The following is a 13,336-nucleotide window of genomic DNA, read 5'->3' as shown; positions in this document are numbered from 1 at the left end:
GATTTGTCACTTGGGGTATCCATTTATATATTCTTTAATTTAGCATTATTTTCTGAGGTAAGCTTTTGGACTCATCAATATGACTTTAAAATAGTTGGCAAGCTTCTAAGAATGAGGAGAGGATATGCTAATACCCTCGGTTGTCAGGTGGGACACCTCCTCTGAGAAGAATACTTGTAGGAACCGAAACTACAAACAAGCAAGCAAGCACTGAGATTCCTTTATTTCTGTGAAACTTCCAGGAGGCCACTAAATCTCTGCTGTTCTTTCTTAGCTTATAGACTGTCATCCTGAGAACGTCCAGTCCTCAGATCACAGCTGTTGGATGTTTACATCAAGAGAAGCATGCCTGGGAAGACAGGACGAGCTTAAACCTGCCAGGGATTAGAAAGATCACAATGTCAGGGGTGCCATTTACAGGCTAGCAACCGCAGGGGTCAGTAAGGTTAAAAAGAAAATCCAGCACTTGGAAGGTCAGACTGCAGGTAGTCAATCAGCAGAGCTCGTTCCACGAGCTCTCCTCACTTCCGCTACAGCTTGGGCCCTCCCTGGGGTTTTGCTGGCCAGGTATCCTCCCTGTCCGCCCACTGTCCCTCTTGGGTTCGCGGGGCTTCCCAAAGCTATGCTCTGGCAGTGGGGACTGCAACGAGCCGCCTAGACGATTCCTGTCCACCGGTCTCCCCCGCGGTACCCTAAAGCCGCGTGCCCCGGGGAGGGGTGCGGGGTGGGGTAGGAAATTCCTCCTCGCTCCACGTCCCCGCCCGCTCGCCCTATCCGTCCCCTCTCCGGCTGGCTGCCCTGCTCGCTCCGATGCCGACCTCGTCACCTTCACTTCTGCAGGACGAGTTGGCCGAGGCGACTGCGAGCTCGGGACTCCCGGCAGGGCTATGGGGCAGGGTGAGTTGGGGCGCTGGCGCGGCGGCCGTTCTTCCGCCGCGCGCTCGCTCCGGGGCGTCCGAGCCAGCCGCGCGGGGGAGGAGCGGAGCTCCGGGCGGAGGGCGCGGAGCCTGGACGGGCCGGGTCCCCTAAAGCAGGCAGCGGTTTGGGAAAGCGGGGGCGCTGTGGTCCGCAGCTCCTCCGGAAAAGTTTGCACGGGATTCAGTTGGTGCGCAGCGGGCTGCTGGAGCCCAAGCACCAACTGCGGGCGTGGCGACCGTCCCGCGCCCGGTCCGCTCCTCCTCCTTCGCAGCCCGGGCCGCCGCGCGCCGCCCCTTCGCCCCCGACTGGCTGCGGGTTGCGGCCGGGGCGGGGACCTGTGGCTGGCACCGCGGCGCCCTCAGGCAGGGACCGACCCGCAGGTGGAAGCGCCCGGGGGAGGCGGGTCCGCCCCCAGCTGCCGTGGGTCGAGGCGGGCTCTTGGCCGTCCCGCTCCCGCCCTGACCCGCCGGCCTCTCCCACCCCAGCAGTGACGCGCCGCCTCCGAGCTCGAGCCCGCGCCGCGGCCAGCAGCGCGATGGACCGCAGCGCCCCGGATCCCGTACCCCGCAGCGCGCCTCGCACCCCCGCCACGCAGTCCGCGGGCTCTGCAGGGTAAGTAGGGTAGTTGCCCTCCCGGCTGCCAAGGCCTCGCGCGCTTCACCTGCCCGCAGCGAGCTCCCCGCGGGGCCGCCCGGCTCCCGGGCCGACGCACACGCGGGCGGGAGACTGCGTCCTCCCGGGCGAACCGGGGTGGGGGGTTCGCTGGTTTGGGCGAGCTTTCCGATCGGGGGGTTGCGGAAGGCCAGTCGAATGGCAGGCGTTGGGTGAGGAGTCCCGGAGCAAAAGTGGTAACAAAGGGCCCCTTGTTGGGGCTGTGGAGCGGCGGCGGGGGACGACACCTGTAAGTGCGCTCCGGGAAAGGAAGGAAAAGTTTCCACGGCCAAGCGCTCGGGCCCAGGCGGGTGGCTTCTGTCAAGGTGACTGCAAGAAAGGGGCTTCCTGAAAGTCCACGGAGGGCTCAGCAAGGTGTGCCAGCTGTCAGCCCGGCTTGACAGTTCCGGGAGCAGGCGGGGTGCTCGCCTCTGACTGGGGGTGTGTGTGTTGTGTGCCTCTGGCCAATTGGTGATGCCAAAGCCGAGCGCGAAGCCAGTCGCATTGGCAAACACCTATACTTTTTTTTTTTTTTTAACCGTCACGTGTTTGAGGAACGATTGGAAGGGAAGGGGCTGTCACATGGTGAGTTAATATTAAATGAAGCATGCCTTCCTGCCAAATATGCTAAAAAATCACTCTGTTAAACGTTTGGGTAAACAGTGGTGAGAACAGGTAGTCCTGCAAGGGCCGAGCAGAACTTGAGAATAACCTTTGTCGTGGTAAACGGTCAAACTACACAACCCTGCCTCAGTTGAGAACGCCCCATTGCCATCTTGTAGCCTCTTTACCATAAAGCACCCCCAATTTCTTTTTTCTTTGTTAATCAGAATCTAGAAATGCCCTAAACAAAGTATGAACATTCCGGAAATGGGAACATTGAGGAACAGGCGACTTTGTAAGCAATGAATGAGAGTCGTTCAGTTTTGTTTTTTTGTTTTTTTTTTTTTTTTTTGGTTTAAGAGTGAAGAAGTCATTTTTCCCTGGAACATGACAGGCGTTTCCTTAGGAGCAAGTCACAGCATGTTTATTCGTCAGAGGCCATGCGAGCATTGGCAGTTGTCTAGAGGAAACATGGAAGAGTCTCAAGGCTGCATGACTAATCTAACAGATATTTAGTGTAATGCATACGTAGAGGAAACTTGCAGCGTATGAATTCGTTCTTTTTTTTCTCTAAAGTTTGATCTTCTCCATGCAAGTATCCCTATTGCTACAGAGCTCCACTTTTTCTTGGGGGGGAGCAGTTTAGATACTAATGTGTCTCCTTCCATATATTTTAGCTGTGTGAAATAGTAAATATGTTGATGGGATTCTGAATGTAAAACAAGGCCTGGGGACAGAGCTGTGGGTTTTTGTAAGTTAACGATGAACCAGCTTTCACCCGAAACTGAATTAGACTCTTAAGAAAATAGCAGAGAATTCCATTGTGCATTTGTGTCATACATTTACACAGAACGCAGTCACAGATGCTCAAGGGTCAGTTCTTTTAAACAAAGTAGGGGAGGGCAGAGAGCTCTGTGATGAAGCAGCGTGAAGAGCTTTCTAGTGATAAGCCTAGAACACCCCAGTTTGTATGCTCGAGAACATAGGGGCTAAACCACTGAGTTCCTTAAGAGCATGAATATAATTAAATGCTCAGTGAGTCATTCATTCATTCATTCATTCATTCATTCATTCATTCATTCATTCATTCATTCGAGACTCCCTTTAGCCCAGGGTGGTCTGGAACTGCATTTATAGTTGAGGGTAGCCTCCTGCTTCTGACTCCCAAAATTGAGGTTACAGGCATACACACCACCACACCCCACAGAGGAAAATATTTCAAAGGACCTTTGCGCTTACTTTTCAAACTTCAGGGAAGACATCTGGGAAAATGCACCTGTAAATAGACCGCAAGAATACCTAACACCATTCTTTTAAAAAATACCTAACACCGTTCTTTTAAAAAATTGAGCTTCTAATGGCTCGTTTTCTCCCACTTGTCTAGTCCAAGGCTTGTTACGTCCTTTGAGTATCCAGGATTAGCGTTTGCTTTTTCTAAAAAAAAAAAAAAAGCCCTTTAAAAAAGGTTTAAATTGTGGGAAAATGAGAATATTCAGGAGGTGGCAGGGTGCGATCCTGATATGCTATAATTGTTGGTTTTGAAGGAAGGCTCCTTACTATAGAACTAATTATATCATGACTCAATAGCCTAATAGGTGGTGAGGCCTCCTTTAGTTCTTATCCCTGGATATTGTTGTTCAAAAGAAGTCCTCTGTTGTCTGTAATTTTCCAAGGTCTAGGCCTCTGTAACAGGTTATTTGAAGGACAAATCAGTGCAGCTCCACATTTTACGACGGGGGTGGGGTGTGGGGGAGGAAACGCTCTGCCAGAGTTACTGAACCAATTAGTAAAACCTGAGGTTTGAGGTGTCCGTTCACTGTGGTAATTGATTTGACTGTCTCCTGACTGTGATCTACATTCTAACATACTGGTGTTGAATCGTTAACTGACTGCTATAGTTTTAGGTATGGTTTTCCTCATGGAGATTCCTAGGTTGGAAACTTTGCCCCTCCCCCTCCCCCACATAACGGAATTGGGGGTGTGGCCCCTTTAAGATCTGGGGCGAGGTCATTAAGAGGGATTAACAGGAGTGGATTGGTTATGGGTACAGAATACAACTGTTGTAAAGTGAGCCTGGCTTCCTCTGCTTGCCTTCTGCCCCGTTTCTTGTGGTCTCTTACTTTTGCCGCCTGTACTGTACCTCTGAGCTAGCAAGCCCTCGCCTGGTGAACACATAGGGCTGTCTGAGGGCAAGCTTTCAGTCTCTACAGCTGGAGCTAAACACACCTCTTTTCTTCATGAAGTACCTAATCACAGGTATTGTATTGTAACATAAGATGTTAGCACCCTTGAAGGGGAGGGGGAGAAACAACATTATTTTAGGAAAAAAAAGATATTTTGTAGCCTCTTGGTTACTGTTGCTTTGAAACATTCTAAAGGATTGCAATATTGCATATGCAAATAAAAATGTGATAGTTTGTTTTCATAGACTTAAGTCATGTTTAGCATAGCCTGCTGAGACACCTGGGAGAGACAGACTTACCTGCATAGACGTTGTGGCTGCCTTATGCACACCTCCCAAAAAGACCCTGGCCCTGCAGTGAAAGGTTTCTAGTCATCACACCTCCTCAGGGGCTTACCCTGGCTTCCAGTTCACCTCTTCAAGCCCTCACCACCTTATTGGCTCTCCTTCATAGTATCGGGTATGGAGTATCCATTGGCCACTTGTTGCAGGTCTTGTAGGCTTGGCTTTTTGACTTTGAAGAATGCTGCTGAGTTTAGACTTCAAAGCCACAGAATTCCGACAGCTTTGATTTTTTTTTTTAACTTGGAGATTAAATGTTTGTGTATTTGTTTTCCCCAGGAGTTGGTTTGTTTTGACACGAGTCCTACAAAGGGGAGGCCAACATTCATCTGGATCTTCCCACACCACCCTCCTGCAAATGATGTTTTTATGTGTACTAGGATACCAGGCTAGATTAAAGTTTGCATGTTTAACACACACACACACACACACACACACACACACACACACACACACACGATTTTAAAGTAAACTTGCAAAAAAGCAATCTATTTGAACTGGGCTCTGGCACTTATTCCACTGGATTAACCTAATACAGAAGATAATCCTAGTAACTGAGCCTTGTAGCCAAGTAATGATTTAGCTGTAAACTAACTAGTTATGCCTTAACTAGCTCCATGGCCAGTAGAATTGTTTTCTGTAAGTGGTATGCAGCCATCTTGGTGGTGAGTGTTTTTAGAACCTGCTCTGATTGTAGGAGCTGTGCAGGTCTTAAATCTCTGCTCAAATTAACAATGGTATTTTGAATTCATCTAAATAATTTTCCTTCTGAATATTAATAGATATCACATAATAGGTATGTTAACTGACTTCTATTATCTGTATTTATTATATAGATTTTCACATAGATGAAAGTTAGCTGGTTTAATTTGTTTTGTGACATAGGAAAATTGCTTACTAGTTTCCATGGTTGGAAATGCTAGGCCAGTGTATCTTCGAAGAGAAGAGCCCTGTTGAGACACAGATTGAAGAACTAAAAGGTTTTAGAGGTGAGGGTAGTAATCAAACTGATTTTACTTTCTACCATGGATATCCAGTGTTACTGGTTAAGAGTTTCTTGTGGTCAGTGATGGCCCCAAAATATTACATAAAACATTCCAGAAAGGAACAGTTTGTGAATGTCCTCACATCTCTATCTTAGTATATTTTGCCATCTGGATGTAGGCCATCTTATCCAACCCAAGAGATAACTTTGTTTAGTATATGGTACAGTGCCTAGCCATACTTTGTCTCCTAGGCCACAGTCACTTGGTAGCCATCAACCAACTCAAAGCACAGTAGTGTTTTAGGGTCAAGAAAGCAGCATTATTTGTTGGGTATCTCATGCTTGTAATCCCAGGACTTCGGAAGTTGGGGTAGAATAATTGTCCCGAGTTTCAGCCATCTTGGGATATAGAGTGAGATCTGGTCTCAAATAATAATGATAAAACCAGAAAAAAAAAAAACTTCCTCATTTTAATAGTGGTCTCATCATTCCAAGATTTGCGATTCTGAAAATTCAGATATGCCAAAAAATAATTAAGTACACCATGATTTTAAAAAGGCACATTCACCTCATGTAACCTTTGTTACGGTAACATTCTATTTTCTAGTTATGGTTTCTAGCATCTCTTTGTTCCTAATTTATAAATGAAAGTATCTGAGGTAGGTGTGTGTATAGGGAAACATGGTATGGATAAGGTTCAGAACCAGCTACAGTTTCAGGCAACCATGGGAGACTTGGAACATGATCCCCACAAAGCAGAGTATGCTTTTTCTCCTAGAGTGAAGTTACCCAAGCTTTGTGTCTTAGTCCTCTGTGGTGTGGCACTAATCACTGAGAAAAAGCAGCGTGCGTGTGCGCGTGCGTGCTGATCTCAGCTTGAGACTTTATCTTTGAAATCATCTGCTTATGTTGGCAATCTTTACTCACCCAGATAAGCTTCTCCTTTGCCTTTTCAAAATGTAAATGTCAAAGTTTTAGTTGACCTTGCTTTGAAGGATCATACTGTCTTGATTCCGAAACAAACCTGGAATAGACGGGATGTCGACAAACTCACTTTATGCTTTTGCAGCTTGGGAGCAATGGAGTTAACTGGAGGAAAATTGAGGAAGGACTTCCCAACTGCTTCTGTCTCTATTTGGATTCATTATTGGTCCTAAAGATTGACTGTTGAATATTTAGCATATGTTTCAGTGTGAGAATCACTCAGGTAACTTTAAAACTAGTGGCCGTGCTTTCTCACACATTGATCTGTTCTGGTTTGATTGGCTTGGTCTGGGCCCAGGGCATTGCTAGGATTACTGTGCCACCAGGTTTGAGAGTGACTGATTAGCATCAGCAGCTGAAGTTGGGGCAGAGAACTAAGCTTGATTTTGAGTTTGTAAAGATTATATTCACAATTTGTATAGTATCTTTTTTTAATTCTTAAAATAAATTGCTTTTCCTTTTCCTTTTTTTTTTTTTTTTTGAGAACGTATATTAACTCCATCTTATACTTGCTGGATTGGCATGGCCATGATCACACAACTGTTGTGAATGCAGGGATTGTGGAAGCAAGACCCTGTTTCCAAACCTGCGTGTTTTATGGACAGACTTAGCATCATCACACATTGAGTTTACAACTGTGTCATGTAATTACATTTGGTGCTATGGTTTATAGGAAATGGGTGAAAGTGGTTTTTATTTCAAGTTGTCTGGAAAGTTGACTGTCCCCTCTCTTTTTCAAACAGTGTCTATATGATATGGTTTTAAAAATGCTACACACTCCAATGATTATGAAAGTGTGTAACACTGAAAAGAAGATTAGATACTTGGGCTGCATGTTGAACCTCATAGTAAATTATTTGTGGTAAACTGTTTCCAAACTCACAGTTAAAACTTGTATTCTTAGTTTAGGGCGATCATCTGTTGTATGAGAAGGTGTTTAATTTTGTCAGGATGTGTCTGTGAAGTGTACTTCCAGCAAAATTCCAAGAGTAAGAGAGCTTACCAAGTGAGAGACATGAAATTGCTCAGTAGGACAATGCTTACTTTCTCATTCAAAGTCTTAATTTCCTCTGAGTGAGGTAGAGAGAAACAGAGTAACAATTCTGTGGGATGTATTTACCCAGCAGTGCTAACCATTTTCTTATTAAGGCCTCTTTTGATTTAGTTGGTCAAATACTCATTTCTTCTTTAATATAAAATAGTTTGGGAGGGGGACACTGGGAAATTTGCTCCTAACCATAAGTGATTTGCTGAAGAAATTAATCTGTACCCTGTAGGGGAAAAAAGGGAATATGATATTAGGTGCAATTAGTGTTTTGCTGCCAACTTAATGTCTGGTTTATGCTTTTAACTTGAGATACTATACCCTTCCTCATGAGTTTGCAGACTGTGGCCTGACAGATGTGACCTGCAGGTCAAGATGGGACCCTGCCAGTGCTTTTCTCTCATTTTAAAAATTGTAGTAAGCAATACACACAATGTACAATTTACCATCTTAGAACATTTAGAAGTGTACATGTAGTTGTGTTAAGCGTATTCACATCACACCCCCTTTTCTATATCCACTGTCCTGTTGAAACGGAAAGTTTGTTTCCATTAAGTGGGTCTGCTTCCTCTCGTGGGCTCCTGGCAGCTTATTCTTTTTTGGTCATGATTCTGACCACACTGAACACTTCTCCTAAGTGGGGTCTTTTTTGATCGGCTTAGTTCACTGGCTTATTGGCTTCCGTGGTTACATGTTTTAGCTTGTATGAACAGTTCATCCCTTTGGGTTGGTTAAATGTATGTTCGTATGTAAAGATCCAGTCGTCCATCTCTGGATGCTTGGTTTCCTAGATTTTAGTTATTGTGAAGAGTGGTGTTATACATCTGAGTGTACAGATAGTGCTTAGAGATCCAGCACTTAGCCCTTAGATCTGTGGTGAGATGTGGAATGGGTATCTTCGCCCTCCCTTTCTCTCTCCCTCTCTTCTTCCCTCGCTCCCTCCCTCTCTCCCTTCCTTCCTTCTTTCCTTCCTTCCAGATAGGGTCTGATTATGTACTTCAGACTGGCCTTGAACTCAAGATCTGCTTCAGGGTCCTGATGCTGGGAACATAGGTGTGTGCTATCATGGCTTTACTTCTTAAATGTATTTTAACTGTTTGGAGACAGGGCTTTGCTCTGTAGCTCTGGCTTCTTGACACTCATTATGCAGCCATATCTGCCTCTGGCATACTGGGATTCCAAGTGTGAGCTTCGATGCCTAGCTCTTATTAATTTTTTTGAGGAATTCCTACAGTGTTTTCTTTAAGAGTTGTATCATCTTACATTCCTATTAACAGTAGATAAAGCTCGTAATTTCTTCACTGTCTCAACAACTATAATTTTCTGGTTACCCCTTAGGCCAATAGTAGGCATCCTAGTGGTATGACAGAATCTCTCACCTTGGGCTTGGCTTCTGTTTTCCTTATGGTTAATGACTTCATGTAGCTTGTCAGTTATCTTCTTTGGGCTAATGTTTACTTTCTTGGGAGAATGATCTGTTTAAGTACGTTCAATGATTTTGAAAACAGATTTCTGGGTTTTGTTTCTTGAGCATAGGTGTTCCCTAGATATTAATTTCTTGTTCTCTACCTGTGAGAGCTGAATTACCTGGCACCGGGCACCATGTTCACAGTGAAGTTGAATAGACAAGATTATACCCTTGTAGCCTGCAAAGCTAAAAACATATACACCTCAGATGCTTTATATGGAAAAGTTGTCTGACACCCAACCTAACTTAGGAGGTGGAAACATGATGTATTGATCTTTTAAATTAGAACATTTATTTTTCTTTTAAATATTGAACACAAATGTCATTGGGGTCTAAATGACTTATGCATTCAGAAAATAAAATAACATCATATATTAGAGGGTTTTCATAATAGTAAATTGTTTTTTCATTTTTTTAAAATGAAGACTAGGCATGTCCCTTGGCAAATGTATTTGAATTATAACATTTAGAAGATATAGGATTTCTGTTATCTTATATTGGTTGGACTTCTAGACTCTTGTACTAGAGAAACCGTTACAAACAATGAGGGATGTGGTTAGAGTTTTTAGAAATAAATGTCCAGGAAAAAAATGGTTCCGAGGCAGATGGAGTTCCTATCTATTTTTTTTTCCCTACAAGTTGGAAAATTACTTTATTTGTTCTAGGGCGTTGGCCAGAGTCCCCTTGGGACTTCTGAAACTGCTTCTTAGTGTGCGGAGCCTTAGTGACCTTGAGCACATTGAATCGAACAGTCTTGCTCAGGGAGGGGCCTGCACTGTCCCTGAAACAGGGAGACGGATACACAGACATGTTCTTGTACACAGACATGTGTTCTCAAAGCAGTTGTACTTTCGGATGTAATGGAGATTGTACTCACAGATGACAATGGTTCACTGCAGCTCCATCTTGTCACAACACTAGACGGGATCCGACTTCAGATAAAGACAGTATCAGTTAAGGGGCTTTTCTTGTCTATGTAGGTGACCTTGATGGCCTCCTTGGGTGTCTTGAAGCCTAGATTGATGATTTTGTAGTACAGGGGGAGTTTTACCTGGCCAGATTCTCCCAGCAAAACATAATTCTTGTTTTGAAAGATCGTAGGCTGCTTTTGGTAAGCAGGCTCCGTCTGAATGCCCACCTTCCTGTTCGCCTTCTTCCCGGCAGCCCGAGAAAAGGAAGAGGTAGCACTATCTAATTTTTAAAAATTTTAATTTACATTCATGTATGTATGTGTGTGTGCATATATGTGTGCACAGAGTCTGAGGTTTTCCCCTGACACTGTGTGTGTTCCCCGAATCAAAGTCACAGTGCTGGCCTTGGTAGCAGCCATCTTTCCCGCAATGCCATCTCACCAGCCTAGTCAAACCAACTTTACAATTTCCATCATTTTCTTTATGGTTATTAAAGCTATTTCTTAGCCTTGGGCCTTTTAGTTATCATGCTAATGTTAGTATGATAGCTATGAGACTTTTTTTTTTTCACGATTCTGCTTTGCTGAATTTTTTTCCCCCATCTGTTATAATAAAAACAAACTAAAAGTATGGGAGAATGAAGTTTCCCATGACTATTTATAAAGGGCCAAGGGGCTCCGGATCTGCATACAAGCTCCCTATCTTAGGAATGCCTGTCTTGGAAAACGCTTTTTAAGGACTGGCTGGTCCTTAGGAAATGTGAGGAGTGAGCTGTGGTTGCTGGCTTTTCATAGACTGAATCTGCAGTGCTGTCCATGAATTTGAAGTTTTAGGTATGGATTTCAAACATCCGAAACCATGGAAATGAATTTTGATTTCTTCTGGGGGAAATGATTCAAGTATTTTGCAGGCAAGATTTTGAAATATTATTGATTTTGAACTTGAGTTATAATATCTGGGCTTCATCATACGGTTCTGTGTAACAATTTTGATTGTGTGTGTGTGTGTGTGTGTGTGTAGGTTGACTTTAAATAGAATCAAATGTTCGAAATTACTGTAATCTATTATTATAGTAATGACACCATCATAGATAACCTATATTCTCAGTCTAATCAATTTGAAACCTTAATACTGGGCTTCTTTTTGCTGTTGCTCTGAGAGAACATTTTGACAAAATCAACTTAAGGGAAAAAGGGTTTAGTCAGGCTCACCATTCCTGGGTACAGCCATCGTGTTCGAAAGTCAAGACAAGGGGGGCTTACGTTTATAGTGAGAAAGCAGTGAGGGGTGGGTGCATGCTCAGCTCTCTTTGTCCTTTGTCTACAGCGCAGGATGTCAGCCTGTGGGATGGCACCTCGGTTAATCAGGAGTATCTTTCAGGCACGCCCAGAGGTTCCTCATCCAGGTGATTCTATAGCTTATCAAGCAGTCAATTGAGATTAATCATCATAAATACCGCCAAGCAATCGACTGCCTTTTGGCATATTTGCTAAAATCACAGCATTTCCGTTCATGACCTAATACCATAGTATCTGTAAATAGGCAGTCTATTTCTAAGGAAGTAGTTAAGATACTGAACCCTAGGTGAGGAATTTATGGCCGGCCCTGGAAGATTTCCGTCTGTCTACTCTGTCTTCAGGGTATTATTTCTGCAAAAACAGAAGTCTGGAAGCACTAGATGAGCCCAGGGGGATCAGTGGTAGCCAGCCAGCATTTTAACAGCTGTCGCAGTGGTGTGTCAGGCCATTCAAATACTCTAGAATAACAGGAAATTGAGCTACTAATGGGAAAATGACTGAGACCCTTCCATTCTGGGCTCCCTGGGATGTGCTACGCCTTCTGGACCAATCAAATCAAGAGTTGTCAGGATAGTTATGGGAACCACGGAGTTGACTTTCTCACTTGTGGAAAAGGATGACGGGTTAGGACAGACTAGAGTGTCAGAGAAGCAACCTGCCCTCCACCCGCCTTCCACCTGGTTCTTTAACATTCGATTGCCACTTGCTGTATACACTTACAGGCAATGATAGAAAACCCCTCCTCATAGGAAAGAGGTGGCTATCTAAGAGGACCGTATCTGTGTTTCCTGTCCTTTGGCCCACCCTGTTCCTCTGCTGTCTGTTACTCCATGAATGGCTGTACCATTTCTGGACAAGGTATCCTACCAGGCTAGGGAGTGGCTTCTTCCTAACTCTTGTTGCTATGTAAGATATGCCCTTCTCCATCCCTAGAGAGCAGTTAGATACTCTTGGTTTTTTTGCCGTGCTTCAAGAGAGTCAAGCTGAAAGTGGCAGAGAAGAGTGTGTGTGGGTGAGAAGAGGTGAGTTGAAAGTGTGTGTTGTGTGATCATATGCTGCAGTCTATCTTTGTGTAAATGTTTACGTGTGGTGAACAAATGTTAACGCACCCGTGCATGCGGGTACATGGACACTGGGTTAATGTGGAGACCAGACATTGGCTGTCAGTATAGTCTTCTATTGTGCTCCTTAGTTTTGAACCATGCAGCCTTAGGGATGTGTCTGTCTCCAGTTCCAGCACTAGGTGACAGGTGTCCATCTCGCCCACCATGCCCAGCTTGGTCTGTGACCCTGGAGATCTGATCACAGCTCTTTCCGTGTATGCGGCAAGCACTTCACTGGTTTTTCTGTTTGTTCTTTCTTTTGTTGTGGTTCATTTTTTATTGTGATAGTCTATTCCCTATGAGCTGTTTTGCCATCTAAGAAAGTCTGAGCTGTGGCATCACTTCAAGAAAAGTTTTTAACACAAGGAAAAGAGGAAATATACTAATTTTCCTCTGGACATTCTACTTGGAGCAGATTTTTTTTTTTGGGGGGGGTCTCCAATGTATTTCTATCTCTGGTCCAGTCTTCTTTACCATATTTTCTTTTAGAAACGGCAGTGTGCTTGGGAAGGCGCAATTTTCAAAAAGAATCCCCCCCCCAAGAGTGATGTTATGTGTTCATAAAACTGTATAAGTTCTTGATTCATACAGCATGCTAAGAAAATTCAGACCTGGGGTTTGTAAAGAGCACATTTCCTGCCCTCATTTGGGTCCATAGTTGTAAGACATATGGTTTTGAATTTATTTGGAGAAGTTTTTTTTTTAAGGATTTATGATTTTATTACATATTTGAAATGCAGCATACTGGGATTTGCATTTTTAGGCGCTGAGCAGGCTGCTTGCAATAATGCTGTTATTGGGAACAATTGAACATAGTAATAAGTCTTGAGAGCTCAAATCCATTCT

General features: G+C 44.2%; 1 pseudogene; it reads right to left on the bottom strand.

Moving 5' to 3' along the window:
• Positions 1 to 216: 216 nt before the first annotated feature.
• On the bottom strand, positions 217 to 11,319 carry LOC116900823 (annotated as a pseudogene).
• Positions 11,320 to 13,336: the final 2,017 nt, after the last annotated feature.

This window comes from Rattus rattus, chromosome 5, assembly GCF_011064425.1.
Source record: "Rattus rattus isolate New Zealand chromosome 5, Rrattus_CSIRO_v1, whole genome shotgun sequence".
NCBI classification, from domain to species: domain Eukaryota; kingdom Metazoa; phylum Chordata; class Mammalia; order Rodentia; family Muridae; genus Rattus; species Rattus rattus.
Note: the sequence above shows the minus strand (reverse complement) of the source record. Positions and strands in the feature narration are given on the sequence as shown.